The sequence below is a fragment of the Trichomycterus rosablanca genome, chromosome 3 (genome assembly GCF_030014385.1).
Source record: "Trichomycterus rosablanca isolate fTriRos1 chromosome 3, fTriRos1.hap1, whole genome shotgun sequence".
NCBI classification, from domain to species: Eukaryota; Metazoa; Chordata; class Actinopteri; order Siluriformes; family Trichomycteridae; genus Trichomycterus; species Trichomycterus rosablanca.
In genome coordinates this window covers 33335272-33357781 of record NC_085990.1, presented here as the reverse complement: position 1 = coordinate 33357781, position 22510 = coordinate 33335272, and positions in this window count along the sequence as shown.

Genomic DNA, 22510 nt, shown 5'->3' with positions numbered 1-22510 from the left:
GTTGCATCTAGAAATGGTGTTCATATTATGAGTACCTGTTTTCAGTGGCAGGGTTACGAACAGGAAAAGATCCTCATTTTTGTCAGATAATGTGAACAGACTCATTTTGAATAACTGACTGAAAGATGGGTAGCTGTTAACAACTCTATATAGGCATTGGCTGGCTTTCTAAAAATAATTTAGATTTAATAATTTTTTCATAATTTTATGAATGTTTTTAATGTTCTTGCAATAATGTTCTTCTTTAATCGCGATTAACAGTGACAGCCCTAATCACAATATGTCAATACATGATATGTCCACAATGGACAAGATGTGGCTTTATGGAATACATGATATAGCTTTGGTGGTGCTCATGTCAGTATTTCTTTCATGTATCTTTATAGTGCCAGTCTTTTTTCATCTCTTTTGCATTTCTTAAACTGGCTCTCATTTACAAAGGAAAACATCTCTTCTTTTTTATTCACCCTTTTTGATTCTTTGCATTTTTTTGCCCTTTCTTGTGCCTCTGTGTACCTTTGAATTGTGAGGGTGTGAAAGCATACACATTCCTTTATGTTTTGCAGGTCAGTATTTGTCTAATGCTTTTTCACTTGATGGTAAACACCAGTTTCTGCAGCTGCAGCTTCCCACAAAAGCACTGAGGAATTTCACACACCCAGAGGTCGATTATTCCTGACATGGCATCCTGCTATTCAAACATACTGCCTTTTCCTCCCTGGAGTTTAACAAGCAGGGGCTGTGACCTTACTTCCTTATTTACCTTAATATCAATATGCTACACTGAATTCACCCAGCACAAAAAATAGATGTGTGAATAATTTGGAATTATCTGAAATTTTGGATTATTTGTTCATTTAATGTGGTCAGATTTCCTTTAAACAAGACAAACCACTTTAGCATAAATACAAGGGTTCTTCAAAAAGTTTCTGCACTTTTTTTACCTCTATGTATTAACAATTTCAAAAACAAATGACATCACTTTTCTACATAGTCACCTTCCCATGCATTTTTCCCAGCGTCGTACCAACTTTCTAATGCCATCAGCAAAAAATGTTTTTGGTTGAGTGAGTAGCCACTGGTGCATCATCACATGAAAATCTTCTTCCCCTTAAAGCTTCTTTGAGTGTCCAAAAAGGTGAAAATTAGATGACGCTAAATCCGGACTACACACCGATCAGCCATAACATTAAAACCACCTCCTGGTTTCTACACACACTGTTCATTTTATCAGCTCCACTTACCATATAGAAGCACTTTGTAGTTCTACAATTACTGACTGTAGTCCATCTATTTCTCTACATACCTTTTTAGCCTGCTTTCACCCTGTTCTTTAATGGTCAGGACCCACACAGGACCAACATAAAGTAAGTATTATTTAGGTGGTAGATCATGCTCAGCACTGCAGTGACACTGACATGGTGGTGGTGTGTTAGTGTGTGTTGTACTGGTATGAGTGGATCAGACACAGCAGCGCTGCTGGAGTTTTTAAATACCATGTCCACTCACTGTCAATTCTATTGGACACTCCTACCTAGTTGGTCCACAGTGTAGATGTCAAAGACGATCGCTCATCTATTGCTGCTGTTTGAGTTGGTCATCTTCTAGACCATCAGTGGTCACAGGATGCTGCCCACGGGGCGCTGTTGGCTGGATGTTTTTGGTTGGTGGACTATTCTCAGTCCAGCAGTGACAGTAAGGTGTTTAAGCGTCTTTGAGTATCTTGAAAAGCGCTATATAAATAAAATGTATTATTATTATTATTATTAAAAACTCCAGCAGCGCTGCTGTGTCTGATCCACTTATACCAGCACAACACACACTAACACACCACCACCATGTCAGTGTCACTGCAGTGCTGAGAATGATCCACCACCCAAATAATACCTGCTCTGTAGTGGTCCTGTGGGGGTCCTGACCATTGAAGAACAGGGTAAAGGCAGGCTAATTAAGTATGTAGAGAAACAGATGGACTGCAGTCAGTAATTGTAAAACTACAAAGTGCTCCTATATGGTAAGTGAAGCTGATAAACTGGACAGTGAGTGTAGAAACAAGCAGGTGGTCATAATGTTTTGCCTAATCGATGTAAGCTCTCTCTCTCAGTCTCTCAGACATAACCAATTACTACTTCTCCTGCCCTCATCTTTTCCAATCAAAATGTAAAAGTGTGGACACTTTGACGATCCCTCATATTACTGACTTACTGACTGAATTACTGACTTACTGTCCTTCTGACGACTCTAATTATTCATTAATGATTCAGGCTGAAAACCCTATGTACTGTGCTGTAAAACAGTGTTGTCCACTCTTGGTTTCCTCTATTACTGTATACTTGTCTTATTTAATGTATCATTTAAACTGTAATACAGAAGTTTTCCCTTTCAGACAGCTATCTTTTTATCTTTAAAATTTATTTTGATTGTCTAAAAGGGTGCTTTTTGTAAATATGTTTTAACCTGCTTCCTGTTACTGTTAGTGTTTTGTAAGTAATTTAAATTTTTTCTCATTATCAGATATAATAAATTTGGTTTAAAAAAGTCATGAAGTCAGCGCCCAGGTGGCGCAGCGGGATATTCCACTGGCACACCAGCACCACACATAGTGCAGATACTGTGGCCAATTAGTATCTGCTGCAGGCACTGCCAATTATGCCCGCTAGATGGCGCCCAGCCGACCCGTGGAAACACCAAGTTTCGAACCGAGGAGTTCAGAAACTCGGTGTTGCCACCGGTCGGCTGGGCGCCATCTAGTGGGTATAATTGGCAGTGCCTGCAGCAGATACTAATTGGTCACCGTATCTGCAGGGTGGGGCCGGACTATGTGAGGGTGGGTGGGTCTTCATAAGCTGTGTAAGGACCCTGATTGGCAGAAGAGACGCCTGTGCAGAATGCATGGGCGAGAAGAGGAGGGCTGTGCACGTGTCGGAAGAGGTGTCTCCTCAGATGCAATCTGGTATCTCTCAGCAGCGAAAGACAAAAATTGAGTGTGCTAAATCAGGAGGAAAATGGGGGAGAAAATGCATGAAAAAAAGTCATGAAGTCATGTTACAGAATCTCATTATTATGTTAATGATTCCATTAGTGATTTTTTAGTTTAAAATCTGCTTTCTATATGCAATGCCTTTTTCTTTCAAACAGTATTTTTGGGAGAAAAAAGCAGTCTTAGATGCATTGTGGAACACAATCAAGGTGGTCTTGTGCATCAGAGCAGTAGTTTTCTCCATGGTATCCTTCTGTTAACACAAATTATTTGTCATAGTATGGCTTAATAAACAATAGGGCCTCTCTATAATTGTCTTTATAAAGGCAGTTATAACATTATGTTCATATAGGCAAATATCAGTTTGTGTATTGTATATGTTAATTACAGATTGAGGCTGATAAGAGGAAGATCCTCCATAATGACATCCCCTGGGCACCTTATAGAGTCCACACACACACACAAAAAAACAGCATTAGCTTGCATCCTCTGGGTATGCTGCACTATAACACTGCATTAGATCTATATTAAAGTCTCAGGCAACCTAAATCCTGGATTGCTTTCTAATTAGGTTAATCTTGTGGCTACACAAAATGCACAAATTATGAATAATTGGTGACTTTACAATGTGTACATACATTATGCTAGCAATCTTTCTTTTTTTATGTAAATTGTTTAAACCTTCAGTTTTGGGTTAAGCTTACCATTAACTTTGTTAAAAAAGCTAAGGTATTTAATAGGTATTTAACCCTGTTTATTCTTTGCTGATTGAACCTCTGTAGTTTTGAAAAGGACCTCTATACTTTTACAAAAAGATTTAAATTATATTTCCATTAGTGAGGTGTAAGACAATTTCACTGGTGACTGATGTTAAGCAATAAAGTCTGGCTTAAAGGTGTTACTTTGCAGTGCTTAAATAAAAAAAGGGTTTCCTTAAACTGTTGCTGTAAAATATGAGTAACTGTGTGGATTGTTATTGTTTTGCTGCATACTTTTCATTTTCCCTTTCTGAAACTAAAGGGTTCAATAGAAATTAACAAAAACTTCCATTTTTGGGCCTGTCAGACACTCATTCACTCACTCACTCACTTTTTTTAACAGCTTATCCAGTTAGGGTCACGGGAGGGGGTGGGGGGCTTTGCTGGAGCCTATCTCAGCTTTTTAATGGGCACAAGGCACACAGTAACACTCTGGACAGGGTGCCAGTCCATCGCAGGGCAGACACACATACACACCCATTCACCTATAGGGCAATTCAGTGTCTCCAATTAACCTGACTGCATGTTTTTGGACTGTGGGAGGAAACAGGAGCTCCCGGAGGAAACCCACCCAGACACGGGGAGAACATGCAAACTCCGCACAGAAAGGACCCGGACCGCCCGGCCTGGGGATCGAACCCAGGACCTTCTTGCTGTGAGGTGACAGTGCTACACACCGAGCCACCGTGCCGATGCCTGCCAGACTTTCACTTTTCCAGAGTCATGTTAGTGTGCTTTACACTTTATACAAAATTTTACTAGCACTGTCGCCTCACAGCAAGAAGGTCCTGGGTTTGATCCCCAGGTGGGGTGGTCCGGGTCCTTTCTGTGTGGAGTTTGCATGTTCTCCCTGTGTCCGCGTGGGTTTCCTCCGGGTGCTCCGGTTTCCTCCCACAGTCCAAAAACATGCAAGTGAGGTGAATTGGAGATACTAAATCGTCCATGACTGTGTTCGATATAACCTTGTGAACTGATGAACCTTGTGTAATGAGTAACTACCGTCCCTGTCATGAATGTAACCAAAGTGTAAAACATGACGTTGAAATCCTAATAAACAAACAAACAAAAACTTAGACTTGTGTGAGTCTGTTTATCCAGTGGAATCATTAAAGCTTTAGACACATGGCTATCCTGACCATGTCTAAAAGCAGTTGCCATTGCCTTTTCTCTGGCAGGTCATAGCCTAGAACAATGAATTCTAAATAATTAAATATTCACTGCAACTTTGTCAGTTGGTAAATAGGACATTTGCATAGTGTTAACACAAATACATTAACCACTTACCCATGTGTTATAAACAGTTAAGAATCTCCTACTGTTCTGATAAACTACTGAAGTTCATTTAGGGTAGTTCTTTAAAACACAGATGTGTACTGTTAGTGTACGTGTACAGCTAGTGTACTGACCACAAATACCATAACATCAGCTGTGATTAAACACTGCTTCTAACTTGTTTGCTTTCGTTTTCTTACATCTCGTAATCAAAAGTGAATCAGCAGTACCCCTATATGACTGTGGTTTAAAGTGTTTAGAAAAACATGAGGGCTCACACAGAGCAAAGCAGAGATCTGAAGCATAGATCAGCACAGATCTCCATCAGACTTTTTCTGCTCGCTCTACTTATAACACAGAATTCATCTATATTAAAGACCACATATTTTTCCCTGTGATCTTAAAACGTCTCACTTCAAACATCAAAACAATCTGTGCATCATGCTGTGGGTTTATGCTATGTGTATGTGTTGCATACAAATATACAGAAATTAAAAAGGGATTTCAAACCTAAACTCATACGGCTGTATTGATTGTTTTGTTTTGACCATGCTAAGTTGGTGACATTATAGAACATTCTACACCACCAAATTATTAATCGTATTAGCTGTATGTATATTTTTGCCCCAGCATATTTTTAAAAAACCCAGAAAGACCTTGAAGTCTTAAAAGTTATAATTATTTAGTCATTTGTTAAAGTAAATCTATATGTCCCTTATGCCTAGTACACATTTTTTGCCCTGATTTTCGCTCACCGGCTGGTCGCCGCTAGATGTGGCAGCTCGGAAGCAACTCGGCATTCGCTCTGAGCTCGAAATTTGGCTCTCAATCGCTATGTGTGAACTGTTCAACATCTCGATCCGAGAGGCTCGAGAAAAATATCTAGCATGTTAAATATCTGGACCTGTCACAGACTCAAAATCGTGTAGTGTAAAAGTCATTGTGAGCAGGTTGTGAGTTGAACTACAGCCAATGAAAACGGCAGATACAGGGTGAAAAGTGTAAAAACCCAGGGGAGAAGTGTAAAAACGTGGGACAGGGGCATAATATAGTTTCGATCAGAATACATCGGCACACACACACGCTTCACAGTATTTGTGATCTTATCGCCACGACAAACCATAATACCCACGCTGCATTGCAAAAAATATTTATTAATCTTCAACCCACTACAGAACAAACAATCCCTGCTGGTCGTGTAGCCAAATCTACTCAGATTCACTTATTTTTCCTACTTGCTTTTACGCTGCACATCAGCGCACAAACAACTTTGATTGCTTGCTTATTGTTGACGTGCATTTTTGGACATGGTATTGTTAAACCCCTTATCACTTCTAACATGTGTTTTTGTGACAAAATGTAGTTTGAGAGACCAGATAGACTCGCCTGCGATTCCTCTCGGTGATAGATCGTGTAGTGTAAAATACACAACCACTTCAAAGACTCCCATTGCAAGAGATCCAGTTGTGTAGTGTGAACTGTACAGCGATCTGACGACTTGGAAAGTCGTGTAGTGTGAACTTGGCATTAGACATTTAAGTAAATCTTTGCTTGATTTAGCAGTAGAAACTTACTATGACAGTACATACACAACACAGTCAGATTATGAGTGATGGAATTCACGCAAATTGGATCAGGCTGTGATATGAAATATTTTTACTTAGATTTTTGTTGTATTTTAAATCCAGGCCTCAGTGAGTTGATGATTTTGGTTCCTAATCACCACTGTTATGTCATTGTGTTCTTCACAAATTACTACATTTATGTCAGTAAAGATTTTCAGCTTGAATCATTCATTAAGGTGTGATGTAAGTGTCTCCCACCCCTCTCAACCTGCCCTGCAGCTACAATAGCCTTTACACTTCATATTTTTTTCATATATGTAGGGCGAGACACTTATGTCTTAATTAGCCTGGCAATCAGTTTTCCATTTTAAGTTGTTCACTAGGGGTGCGGTCAGGGCTCTGTGCAGGCTTCTGGAGTTCCTCCACACCAAACTCATCCTTTATGTAGCTTGCTTTGTACATAATAACATAGCCATGTTAATATTGCAAGCCTGAACTTTTAACAAATAATAATAATATTAAAATAAAAGCAAATAATTGATGTTAAACAATTAAGTTTATACACCTGTTAGCGATGGGAGTGGCGAGGCACCAAGGTGGCAGTGGGATTTTCAGCTAGCACACCAGCGCCGAGATTCTGAACTCCTCGGCGTTGCCACCAGTCGGCTGGGTACCATCTAGCGTGCATAATTGGCAGTGCTTGCAGCAGACATGGTTCTGCTAGGGGACGGGATGACTGGACTGTGTGGGTTGGGTCTTCAAATGCTGTGTAAGGACCCTGGTTGGCAGATAGAGAGGCGCCTGTGCAGAGTGCATGGGTGAAAAAGGGTTCCGTTGAAGGCTGCTTGGGGTCGGAGGAGGCGTGAGCAGCAATATACCCTCCTCGACTGCAGTCAGGGATCCCCCAGCAGCGGAAGACAGATTGACTATGCTAAATGGGGGAAAATAGGAGAAAATGCATAAATAAAATAGCAATGAACGTGGCGTATACATCCGAACTTAGTAATTACAAAGATGTCCACATAATTTTGGCCACATGAAGTAAATGAATACGGAAACTAAAGCAAGTAAAAAGGACTAAGAATAGGCTTCAAGAAAATTGTATTTAACCAATGAACATTTGTCAATACTTGTCAGTGTTGCTGGGGATCATAAAGTCTGTCTAAAGCATTAACTGGAGCAGAAGTTTATCTTTTAGGTTTCTAAGTACTTTTGCAGATCACTCTATGGGTCATTTGATTAGGCCAGAAAAAGCTATCATATTTCTGCCTGGCAACAGTTCATGTCTCACATAAAAAAAGTGACACATTAAACATGTGACACATTCTCTGTCACATGATAAAATTGAAATAAATCAAAACTCCCTACTGTTAACTGCCACATGAGAAAAAAAAATCCACAGCGGACAAAATGACATCGTTCAGCTGGGGTCTGATTGCAGAAAGTAGAGGGTAAATTTTGTCCTCGTACAAGTGGATGCAGATGTTTAGGGGTGACTCAGGGGTTTGTTAGTCTATTGAATGATCTGATGGCAAAGTGGAGACCTAATCAATACAAACTCTCCCTTTCTCGCTCTCATTCTAGTTCAGTCACAGCAGCAGCATGCTGAGGATCAGCACCTGCCTGCACTGCGATAATTTTCTCCTGATTGTGATGAGCGTTAGACTGACTTCTTTTTTCCCCCTAAATTTCAACCCTCCAATTAAACAACTCATAAATGTCCTTCTCTCTCTCCTGCTTATTCCATCAATACCTGCAATCATGTGCTGCACCACTGGAAATATTTTTTTTTTATTTATTACTATTTTTTTATGAAAGCTGAACAAAATAGACAAAGAACAGTATATTGAACCAAAGTAGCATATTAACTTTGGAATTCACTCCCTTGGTGATGAGGCACATTGTTTAGGGCAGTTGTAGCCTAGTGGTTAAAGTACTGGACTAGTAAGCAGAAGGTTGCTGGTTTAAGCCCCACCACTGCCAGGTTGTCACTGTTGGGCTCTTGAACAAGGCCCTTAACCCTCATTTGCTTTGACTGTAAGTTGCTTTGGATGAAAGCATCTGCTAAATGCTGAAAATGTAAATGTTATGTTTTTATATGTGATTAATATGATCACATCAACAGTTTACTCATAGCACAGGTAATGTCATCCACAAACTTCTGTTCTTACACTGCTATTTCCACACATTAATCTACACTTTATTAACCATTCTGACTAAGAAAAACAGATTATTTTAATCTTTTAATATTTAAACTACTTTACAGATACTTACTTTGTAAATAAGTATATATAGCACTTGCTATAGAACTTTACCTTGTTAAATTATTCATTTAATGTTTTTTTCTAATTTAAATACATTATTTTCCTTTGACTATTACACTCATCATTACTGATAATCATGGTCAGGCTCCCAAAAGACCCAATTTGTTCATACTTAATTTCCTCTACAAAAGTTTATATACACTACCTACATTTTGCAACTGTTTTTTATTTCTGTGACTGAATGACTGGAGAACAAACATGGATTGTACATTTGGTATACCGTCTTTGATTCCTCATACCGAATGGATTTTTCAAATGCCGCCATGCCGTAGCATAGTTAATACAACAGCTGTAGGCTTCAATAGGCAGCAAATCATATAATATTCCTTTATAGACAGTTGAGAAAGAAGCTTTCAGGGCATTAACTAAAATAGTGGATTCCAGGTATGTTCTACGGGGCGAAAATACTTCAAGTCAGTTGCTAAACCAACGTTATAAGTGAACTAGAAGCGGAGATATTTAAAGTCGTCCATTTTTTTGCAACAGACCTGTGGTCAAGTTGTACAGTGGAGTTTGCAACTGTCATTTTATTTGTTAAAGGGAGAGCTAAGGGTAATGGTACAATACTTAAATATTAAATAAACAATAACATTTTTATTTATTGCAACAGTTTCATGCGTACTGATTCCATCATATATTGTGTCATTTTGTGCGGCCAAGCAAAGCTTATAGTACTCAAAACCTTCATTATATACATGGTAAAATTCTAACTTTTTATATTCTATGTACTTATGAAAATAGAAAAAGCCACAAACATATAAAAAGTCCCAGTACTACAAAAAAAAAACATACCGTGATATACTGTGAAACCGTCAGAATCTTAAAAAATACTGTGATACAAATTTTTGGTCATACCACCCAGCCCTAGTCACAAGCATTAAAATTGTAAAGTCCATGGAGCTTTGTACAGATCTCAGAAAGTGAATTATACAATTAAACAAGCTAGCGATGTCACTTGTATATATTTCTAAGTAACTTTAGGTTCCATGATAATCTGAACAACAGTTGTTTCTAAGAACAAAACACATAAAAACCGCTGTAATTTAGACAAAGTTTAAAAGATAAGCTGAACCATCACCTGATCCTAAGAGAAAACTATGACCAGAACCCATGACACAGTATTGGTAGTAACATTATGTCTTTTGATTATGTCTATGATTTACTGCCTTATTCTGGTCCTCGTCCCAGTGATGCCGGAATACATGGCTATTGCAGGGCATTACACACTTATTCACACTTAATCAAGACAAGGGGCAAATTAGAGTAGCCAGCACACGTTAGCATATCTTGGAAAAGCAGTGCAAGCAAATTAGAAGGCCACTGGTTCAGACCCCAACACTAATAATCTGCTAGTGTTTGGCCCTTAAACATGCTCATCTATCATTAATGCTTGGGTTGTATTTGGTTGCTGGTTGATATAATAAGAGATAAGCTTGATAAGAGGTAAGGTTAGGTAAGAAATAAAAGCTGAGGGCCCCAGAGTTGTGAGGCATCAACACTAACTGCTGTTGCCATGATACCCTTGTAACTGATTAAACTGACTTATGTTGGAGGTGTGGAAATATAACCCTGTGTTATTTTGTTGATCTCTCTCATGCTTTATTACACACCACCCACTGACAAACTGCATTATGGATCCACTTCTGATTAATTAGTATGTAGTATAATTAATAAGTAATTTGACCTTGTTATGTAATAGCTTAACCATGAAAATAACACATTTGTAACACTGGTTAATTGGTTTTATAACAATTGGCCTTTTTAGTTTTACACATTTAAACCATAAAGGTCATGAAGGCATTAAACAACAATAATGGCTGTAATACTGAGAGCTGATAGTGAGTGCCATGGTAGCACTGAGCCCAGTCAAAATTTTGTTTGTTGCTCAGAGCTTAATTATAATAAATAAAGGTACACTATATTACTAAAATATTAGGACACCTGACTATGAGCTTGCTGGACAACCCATTTCAAAACAAATTATACTAAAATACAGTGACCTCTATATGATCTTTTCAGCAATAACAATAGCCATTTTTCTGAGATGGTTTCTCACAAGATTTTGAAGTATTTATTATTTATTTATTAGGATTTTAACATCATGTTTTACACACTTTTGTTACAGGACAGGTAGTTACTGGTTATATCAGTTCACAAGTTTAATGTCAAACACAGTCCTGGACAATTTAGTATCTCCAATTCACCTCACTTGCACGTCTTTGGACTGTGGGATGGAAACTGGAGCACCCGGAGGAAACCCACACAGACAGAGGGAGAACATGCAAACTCCACACAGAAAGGACCCAGATCACTCCACCTGGGAATTAAACCCAAAATTTTCTTGCGGTGAGGCGACAGTGCTACCCACTGAGCCATCGTGCCGCCCCGACTTTGAAGTATGCCTGAGAATGAATGCCCATTCATTAAAAAGAGCATCTGTATGGCTGGGCAATGATATTTGTCAAGTCTCAACTGATGTTCCAGTTTATTCCAGTGTTCAGTGGGGCTGATGCAGGACTATGTGCAGGCCACCTATAGTTTGTGCAGGTCACCTATATAGTTTCTATAAACCAAGCTTTTCTTCATGTCTTTATGGACTTTGCTTTGTGCATAGGGGCACAGTCATGCTGGAACAGGAAAGGGCCTTCCCAATACTGTTGCTACAAAGTTGAAAGCATATACTTACAAAGTTCATTTTTCCTCAACATTTTACTAATCTTCTTTTCTTGTTTCTAAGTTATTTCTTTTCATTTTATTGACTATCAATAACAACATTAAATGTAATGTTTATTATTGCTACCTTGCTGTGATGGAGAAACTTGAGTGTACCTATGAACCTAAGAGTGATACCATCTGAAGCTTTGCTCCTGCTAAGGTCACCCTTGACTAAAGGAAAAAGAGGATGTTCCAAAAAAAGAGTGATCACAACCCCACCCATGGGGACATACAACTGTGAGTTCTCAAAAACTTCTGGTGTGAGTTTTTACACATCAAGGCACATGCTGGGTCAACCTAGCACAACGTTAAGTCGGCTACAGGGCTGACAAGAGATTGGGATGCTCAGTCTGTCTATTTGATCACACAAAGCACAAATGAAAAACCAGTGAAACACAAGATGCAAAGATGCACAAGCTTAAAATCAGACTTCATGTCAAGATAGGACAGTGAAATGTTCTGGACCACAATTCTTATGGCAAGTTGTCAGTACTTAGTAGTAAATTAGAGAGACTGAACATCAGCATTTGTGGGTTGTCCAAGACTAAGTGGTTAAAAACTGGACACTTTAAAACATCAGATGGACACACAGTGCTGTTCTCAGGCAAAGAGAGCTGGGAACATCATGACGTTGCTGTCTGGATTCACAGAAATGCTGCTAGAAGTCTGACATCCTACAACCCAGTGAGTAGCAGAGTCATATCAGACACATTTGCCACAAAGCTAAGAGATAAGACTATTATCCAGTGTTACGCACCTACTGCTGACAAACAAGATAAAGTGATTGAACAGTTGTACAATAGAGATTAAACCTGTACTTCCAGTGAGTCCCTATCAGAACCTACTTGTGATTATCGGCGATTTTAATGAAGGAGTCGGAGATGCAGAACACAGTCCTTGGGAAATATGGTCATGGTACAAGAAATAATAAGGGTCAGACATTAGTTTTGTGCTAAACATAAGTTGGTTATCATCAACACGTTCTTCTACCTACACAACAGACACATATACACTTGGAAGGGTCCAAATCAGAGAATCCGAACAATCGGTTAATAATGCACGCACATGCTATCTTGTGACATTGATGATGAAGCTTTTTGTGATGCACTCCAAGTTTTTTGTACTCTGTGTATATCACTAATGGTTGGAGATAACCCTGCAGCCAATGATTCCACCCCTGAAGGGCCAATTTTACTGCAGTAAATTCCTGATTACCCACATCATATAGCATTCTGCTATAAAGTCACTTAAACAAAGATTTATGAACACTAATGATAGTTTTTTTTTAGGTATAACAAACACATACAAAAACACACTCATGATAAACTTGCCAACATATAACAATCACTGTGGGGCCGGCACGGTGGCTCAATGGTCTCCCCGTGTCTGCCTGGGTTTCCTCCGATAGCTCCGGTTTCTTCCCACAGTCCAAAAACATGCAGTCAGGTTAACTGGAGATACAAAATTGTCCATGACTGTGTTTGACTTTAAATTTGTGAACTAATGAATGTTGTGTAACTATGTCAATAAAATCCTAATAAATAAATATTAACAATCACTGTGAATGCTATTGCTAACAGAGTGCTAAAAATGACTGGTGAAAAGTACTACGGCTAGTGACAAGTGACTTCTGTGGACTATGCTAATGCTAAAATGTGCTTATGCTATACTAGATTAACAGCTAAGCTACAGGCTAAAAACTAATCAATAAAGACAGACAAGACTAATTGCTAAAATACACACTGTGCCAAACTCTATGCTAACAGCTAAAGAAAAAGTAAAATTAACTGCACTATCATATTTATAATGCCAATCAGAAATGACAGAAAAGACAAACCTAGAGTCAGGGGAAGGTGCAATGCTTTGTGACAGGTTGATGACAAGTAGACTTAGCATCAAGTATTAATACTTAGGTGATAGGAAATGCTGTGACAGTGCAGCTAAAGGTGAAACTGTGAGTTTTCATCATTATTTTTGTACTAAAATGTAAATCTAATCTTGTTTAATGAATAAATTTGCTACCTTTTTTGTCCAGATATCTATTACTCTATCTTGTGTAAGTATTTGAAATAAGATCTACATTTGTTTTATCAGTAAGGGTATTGTCCCATTCACTCTGTATTTCACCTCTGTCATACATCATCAGTACAGTTCATTCTGTGGATAGAATGGACTTAAAGGCAGCAGAGGTAAACACCATACCAGAGTTGCTGATCGCTGAATGGAAGAGCGTCCAGTATAAGTGGCATTTGACTACATTTCCTCAGTTTCATGATGCCGTCCAAACAGAGAAGAGTGTTTAGTGACAGGATGAAATAATCGGGGGTTTCCAACCTATAGTCGCCACATGCCAGTCCTACCCACTCTAATTACAGACAATGAACAAAACAAAGCAAGCTTTCATCACATGCACAAAGCTGGAAACTTAGTAAATTCCACACTAATTGCACACAAATATCATATTGTTTATCCAAGTAAAAATTATCTCTCTATATATATATACTGTATATATATATATATATATATATATATATATATATATATATATATATATATATATATATATACAGTATATATACAGTGTATCACAAAAGTGAGTACACCCCTCACATTTCTGCAAATATTTTATTATATCTTTTCATGGGACAACACTATAGAAATAAAACTTGGATATAACTTAGAGTAGTCAGTGTACAGCTTGTATAGCAGTGTAGATTTACTGTCTTCTGAAAAAAACTCAACACACAGCCATTAATGTCTAAATGGCTGGCAACACAAGTGAGTACACCCCACAGTGAACATGTCCAAATTGTGCCCAAAGTGTCAATATTTTGTGTGACCACCATTATTATCCAACACTGCCTTAACCCTCCTGGGCATGGAATTCGCCAGAGCTGCACAGGTTGCTACTGGAATCCTCTTCCACTCCTCCATGATGACATCACGGAGCTGGTGGATGTTAGACACCTTGAACTCCTCCACCTTCCACTTGAGGATGCGCCACAGGTGCTCAATTGGGTTTAGTCCATCACCTTTACCTTCAGCTTCCTCAGCAAGGCAGTTGTCATCTTGGAGGTTGTGTTTGGGGTCGTTATCCTGTTGGAAAACTGCCAGTTTTCGAAGGGAGGGGATCATGCTCTGTTTCAGAATGTCACAGTACATGTTGGAATTCATGTTTCCCTCAATGAACTGCAGCTCCCCAGTGCCAGCAACACTCATGCAGCCCAAGACCATGATGCTACCACCACCATGCTTGACTGTAGGCAAGATACAGTTGTCTTGGTACTTCTCACCAGGGCGCCGCCACACATGCTGGACACCATCTGAGCCAAACAAGTTTATCTTGGTCTCGTCAGACCACAGGGCATTCCAGTAATCCATGTTCTTGGACTGCTTGTTTTCAGCAAACTGTTTGCTGGCTTTCTTGTGCGTCAGCTTCCTTCTGGGATGACGACCATGCAGACCGAGTTGATGCAGTGTGCGGCGTATGGTCTGAGCACTGACAGGCTGACCTCCCACGTCTTCCACCTCTGCAGCAATGCTGGCAGCACTCATGTGTCTATTTTTTAAAGCCAACCTCTGGATATGACGCCGAACACGTGGACTCAACTTCTTTGGTCGACCCTGGCGAAGCCTGTTCCGAGTGGAACCTGTCCTGGAAAACCGCTGTATGACCTTGGCCACCATGCTGTAGCTCAGTTTCAGGGTGTTAGCAATCTTCTTATAGCCCAGGCCATCTTTGTGGAGAGCAACAATTCTATTTCTCACATCCTCAGAGAGTTCTTTGCCATGAGGTGCCATGTTGAATATCCAGTGGCCAGTATGAGAGAATTGTACCCAAAACACCAAATTTAACAGCCCTGCTCCCCATTTACACCTGGGACCTTGACACATGACACCAGGGAGGGACAACGACACATTTGGGCACAATTTGGACATGTTCACTGTGGGGTGTACTCACTTATGTTGCCAGCTATTTAGACATTAATGGCTGTGTGTTGAGTTATTTTCAGAAGACAGTAAATCTACACTGCTATACAAGCTGTACACTGACTACTCTAAGTTATATCCAAGTTTTATGTCTATAGTGTTGTCCCATGAAAAGATATAATGAAATATTTGCAGAAATGTGAGGGGTGTACTCACTTTTGTGATACACTGTATATATATATACAGTGTATCACAAAAGTGAGTACACCCCTCACATTTCTGCAGATATTTAAGTATATCTTTTCATGGGACAACACTGACAAAATGACACTTTGACACAATGAAAAGTAGTCTGTGTGCAGCTTATATAACAGTGTAAATTTATTCTTCCCTCAAAATAACTCAATATACAGCCATTAATGTCTAAACCACCGGCAACAAAAGTCAGTACACCACTAAGAGACTACACCCCTAAATGTCCAAACTGAGCACTGCTTGTCATTTTCCCTCCAAAATGTTATGTGATTTGTTAGTGTTACTAGGTCTCAGGTGTGCATAGGGAGCAGGTGTGTTCAATTTAGTAGTACAGCTCTCACACTCTCTCATACTGGTCACTGAAAGTTCCCACATGGCACCTCATGGCAAAGAACTCTCTGAGGATCTTAAAAGACGAATTGTTGCGCTACATGAAGATGGCCAAGGCTACAAGAAGATTGCCAACACCCTGAAACTGAGCTGCAGCACAGTGGCCAAGATCATCCAGCGTTTTAAAAGAGCAGGGTCCACTCAGAACAGACCTCGCGTTGGTCGTCCAAAGAAGCTGAGTGCACGTGCTCAGCGTCACATTCAACTGCTGTCTTTGAAAGATAGGCGCAGGAGTGCTGTCAGCATTGCTGCAGAGATTGAAAAGGTGGGGGGTCAGCCTGTCAGTGCTCAGACCATACGCCGCACACTACATCAAATTGGTCTGCATGGCTGTCACCCCAGAAGGAAGCCTCTTCTGAAGTCTCTACACAAGAAAGCCCGCAAACAGTTTGCTGAAGACATGTCAACAAAGGACATGGATTACTGGAACCATGTCCTATGGTCTGATGAGACCAAGATTAATTTGTTTGGTTCAGATGTTCTCAAGCATGTGTGGCGGCAATCAGGTGAGGAGTACAAAGATAAGTGTGTCATGCCTACAGTCAAGCATGGTGGTGGGAATGCCATGGTCTGGGGCTGCATGAGTGCAGCAGGTGTTGGGGAGTTACATTTCATTGAGGGACGCATGAACTCCAATATGTACTGTGAAATACTGAAGCAGAGCATGATCCCCTTCCTCCAGAAACTGGGTCGCAGGGCAGTGTTCCAGCATGATAATGACCCCAAACACACCTCTAAGACGACCACTGCTTTATTGAAGAGGCTGAGGGTAAAGGTGATGGACTGGCCAAGCATGTCTCCAGACCTAAACCCAATAGAACATCTTTGGGGCATCCTCAAGCGGAAGGTGGAGGAGCGCAAAGTCTCGAATATCCGCCAGCTCCGTGATGTCGTCATGGAGGAGTGGAAAAGCATTCCAGTGGCAACCTGTGAAGCTCGGGTAAACTCCATGCCCAGAAGAGTTAAGGCAGTTCTGGGAAATAATGGTGGCCACACAAAATATTGACACTTCAGGAACTTTCACTAAGGGGTGTACTCACTTTTGTTGCCGGTGGTTTAGACATTAATGGCTGTATATTGAGTTATTTTGAGGGAAGAATAAATTTACACTGTTATATAAGCTGCACACAGACTACTTTTCATTGTGTCAAAGTGTCATTTTGTCAGTGTTGTCCCATGAAAAGATATACTGAAATATCTGCAGAAATGTGAGGGGTGTACTCACTTTTGTGATACACTGTATATATATATACTCTATATACTGTATATATATATATATGTATATATATATATATACAGTATATATATATATATATATATACTGTATATATATATACAGTATATAGATGTAATATGATTCTACTTCAGATTTTTAGATTTTTCATATCATTCATATCATTTTTATTTTCTTTAGCTTTCTTACACTTTCTATGCACTCATAGGGTGTGTGACCTTACTAACCTGTTTAAAGAGAGGGCAGTTGTTGAAGGTGAAGACAAATTTTGGAGGGAAAATAACAATACATGGTGTTGTAGAGGGGCGGTACAGTGGCACAGTGGGTAGCACTGACAGCTCACAGCAAGAAAGACCTGGGTTTGATTTCCCAGCCAGGTGGCCACGCTCCTTTCTACATGGAGTCTGCATGTTCTCCCTGTGTCCATGTGGGTTTCCTTTGGGTACTCTGGTTACCTCCAACAAGACCAAAGACATGCAGAGGTTGTTAAATATTTTCTTATATGTTATAATCGGCACAATATGATGTTATTGGTGTGGTAGTCAGTTTCTCCTATTCTATTATTAGAGCTATGAACACATTATGACAGTACTTTGGTTAAATTTGAGACAGTTTTATTGTCTATACAAGTACAGTTAATGTAATTCACTTAATGTATTTTGTGATTGTTTAATAATGTTCAACTTTTTCAGCTAAATGACACTTTAAACAAACAAAAAACATAGCATTAAAATGGTTTCTATTGTGTACTCCCAACCTTCCAACAACATGCATAATATAAATTTGCTACTGTGTGTGGGCCATTGGGACAGTGTATGTGCACACACATGCCCATTCCACTGATGACTTTTCTTTTTGTATCTGGTCTGTTTAGTTATAAACTTTTTCCAGGTGGCATCTAATTACACATACACACATTTTAAAGTGGCTAAGGCAGAGCTGTTCACAAGTCACAAAATACGAGTCCGAGTCGAGTCACAAGTCTTTAGGCTAGAGTCCGAGTCAAATCACAAGTCTTTAGGCTAGAGTTCGAGTCAATATAATAAACACAAAACATATATTGCAAGTGTAGCGTAGAAATAAACAAATAATCTGTAAGTTCAGATAAAAAACAACAACAGATTAGTGACTGTATTTTGCCGTTTTACTTTGTGCCTTTACTTTCCTAGGTACCAGTTAAAAGCTTAAACTGACGTTTTGTTTTCATTGCAAATTACGGCATAGCGGCCAAAATCCAAAACACAGCAAAAAATCCATAATACTGCTTACCTTAGTTTATGTTGTTCCAGATGCTATTAAATTTATAAGCGTGTGTCCCATTAGGAATATAATCCATTATTTTTTAAATGTGCTTATAATTAAAAACCTCCAAACTCTTCCCGGTTGTAAAGTAAAACACGAACCTGTTAGAAAGCCAATCAAGCTTTTCATTGACAATCATCTGTGTGACGCTGCAAACTAAATACATGCAAATAACAGCATTTCTTACTAACAATTACAATCAGAAGGTCTGATTGGTTCAGAAAGCGGCTCTTACAATTATTAGTGCCAATTCTGTAGGAGCGTTCCATTCACACGTAACTAATGTTGCTGACTTTTGTTGTCCACAAGTCATTTTTTGCGAGTCACGAGTCGAGTCTGAGTCATTTAAACGAGTCCGAGTCAAGTCTGAAGTTGCTGTGTGTGCGACTTACGTGCGACTCAGACTCGAGTCCCCATCTCTGGGCTAAGGTAGTAGAAGTGATATCAAAACAAGAGTAAAACATAATGTCAAGTTATCAAGGAATCCCAATGAATACAAGAATGAGCTAAAATACACTTTATTAATCACTTAATCAGAAGCAAATCAAATTATTCAGCAAAAAGACAGATTTTTTTAGAGGATTCTTTATTTTTCTCTGTGGATGCAGTCCTCATGGGAAGTCTGTGTGTGTGTCTGTAATGTCTCTGTAGTTTTTATCGGCTCAGTACGGCTTCTCAGCCTGGCATGCATTACTATCTCCGGGGAGGAAAAGCTTCTGAGAGCCGCAGCTCTTTAATGTGGTTCAGACCGAGGCCCAGGCTCCCAGCCATCCCTGCATTCTCATACTCATACATAATCTTTCTCTTTCCTCTCTCTTTCTCTCTGTCTCATGCCAGGCTCTCAATAGTAAACACAGTTTCCAATGTGACAACAATGCAGCCCTCTATAAGGCTCTCTGATCCCCGGCTTTGCGGTCTTGATTGGAATCCGTTTTTGCTGATCCTCTCTTAACAAATGTCTTCACAGTGTTGAAGTCTAATTACTCACACCCACTGTGTTTGTCCTGCACTGAAATCACAGATCATTAGGTTTTCTGCCTGCTATGACAGGCACATTTGTTAATTTTGTTTGTGTTTTGTTCCACTTTAAAACTTCTTAATTACCCTTTCTGTAAATCTACTATTGCATCAATTTGTTTAGCATAACCTACTTGCAGCCTAGTAATACAGTAAGCCCTATATTAAAAAAGCTTATACAGAAATGATTTGCAATTTATAGTGTCATCATATCAGGTGTCTTTCTAGAAAGTTAATTTTACCACCAACAACATAAAGGAAGCATTGTAAACTTCTTATCTAAACATTCTATTCAGTGAAAAATGAGAAACCCGAACTGGCATCTGGCCTCTACATTTCAGACTTTGTTGATTAAAGGATTACCAGATCCTGAAAAATTCAACATGGATTTAGCAGGACTTCCTTTTTCTTAGTCTAAGTCTCACTGGCTTTCCTTGGGCAAACTTCTTAAACCGAGTGCTGATTCGCATTAATAATTGTGAACCACGGATCAGTGACAGTGCCTAAACAAACACACGTTTGCCTCATAAAACTGCAAATCGCTACAATTTACTTTCTTGTTGTTTTTAGAATGAGAATGCTACACTTTTTTGGCATTGCTTCGGTCATTCATGTATTTTTTTATGTCTTTGAGTCTGAACAGGTTCTAACTTTATATCGTACAGTCCCAACGGATACACATAGCTTCATGGGTTCATCATAACCGGACAGTAGTAAAGCAGCTGGCTATTTCAGTTGCCCCCCAGATTTCGCCTGGCTGTAGATTAAACATGCACTGCTGGTTTAAACCATCCTTCATCACTCCAAAGAGAAAGGCAGTGACAGACAGGGACACGTATAGACACTCATCCTTAACTGCTTCTGTGAAAACAAGATTCATTTCTGTCAACACTTGACAGGGAAAGAGGCACTGATTTAGCTATTGACATGCAAATTGAAACATGCCAAGGACTAAGAAAAATTGCACTCAGATGCAGGTTATTACAGAGCTGGATGGATAGATATGATTTTATGCATGATGCAGCTGTTTTACAATTTAAATACTAGACGAAGAACATCAATCAAGCTAAAAGTAAAATCATGGCAATATAATAAGTACAGCTGCCACAGTTGGTTGTGGTGTTTTGGGTTGGCGATATTAATGCTACATTATAATGCTCATAATGTTGGAGTAGGATGTTCAACTATTTCATGGTCAAGTGTCCACATACTTTTGACAAGTGTATTTTAGGCTGTATTGTGACATCTTGCATTACCTTTTTTTCTATTTATTTAATAATTTTCTCCCTTTTTCTCTTGATTTACTGTAGCCAATTAGTCTTCCGCTGCTCCAAGGCATGCGCAGTCCCTCAACCCCTTCTTTTTCACCCATGTACCAGTGGATTCGCACATGAGGCTCATCTTCTGCACAGGCGCCTCAGTCTGCTAACCAGGGTCCTTGCACAGTGTTTGAAGGCTCCACCCACTTAGTCCAATTTCTTCCCACCCAGCAGACTTGGTGACCAATTTTGTCTGCTGCAGGTACTGCCAATTGTGCCTGCTAGATGGCACTTAGCCGACCGGTAGCAGAGACAAGATTCGAACCGGGGGGTTTAGAATTTCAGTGCTGGTGTGCTAGCAGAATATGCCGCTGAACCACCTGGGCAAGCTCTTGTCTTACCTTTTTGCATTCCCATTATTTAACTTCCTTTTCTGCACATACTGATGTCATTTAGCATGACCTTTACTAGTGCCCAAATTCATCATCTTTAATGCAGACACCCCTCTCTCTAACAAACACACGTGTGTGTGTGTGTGCCCATCGAATCAGGTCTGGTCTTATCTGAGCCCTCTAGGAGGGCTTATCTCTGTTCTCTCTCCTGATTCCAATCTCCTCAGCCTTAGTTTGTCTGTGCCTGGCCCCCCGGCCTAATCCCTCTCTCTGATAAACGTGGATGTTTTATTCACACCCACACCTACACTTATATGCACACATACACAAACACACACAGCTTGAAATAGTAATTGATGTATGGATGCATTGTTTCACCGAAGTGATTTCACATGGCCTGGTTTCCTCAGGCTGAGAGTTTGATTTGCACTTTGAATCATATGGGGTTCTTTTAGCTGAGCATAAATGCAATCTTGAACAGAATGTATGAGGGGCTGACCTCAGCCAGTGCTGGGAGTGCAATTCCACGATGGTGATAGCATGACAGGGCCGGGACACTCGACTGGCATGTCTGCATGCATTAGGTGTGATACGATTGGCTGTGGGCTGCAGGATTTGCCCAGTAAATGAAGAAAAGCATCGAAATAGAGAATCTCATTCGGCCTGATTTAGGTTTTCCATAACTCAAGAAAAGCACTGGGGGATTTAAAAGACTCCTGGTGGTGGCTCTCTGGAGCTAGCTGTTCTCTTATTTGTTTTGTGATGCATTATGCTGTAGAGTGTGTGCCACACAGCTACATGGGTTCTGAGAACCTGGGTATGATTCTCCCTTTTGGTCAATGTCTGTAGGGAGTTACATACGTTCTTCCCGGTGGTTTGGCTACTCTATATTGGCCCTTGGTGTAAGTGAGTGAATGTGTGCATCTGGTTGTCCTGTAATGAACTGGTGTCCTGTTCAGGGTGTATTCCTGTCTTTCATCCAGTGTTTTGGGTGATGCCAGACCCAACAAAACTGGTAAGTCTCTGCAAGTATTAAAGCTCTTAGTAATTCATTTTTTATTAATTCATCAGTGGAGTCGCCTGCATGCACAACTTTTATATTTTTATTCAAGTCACC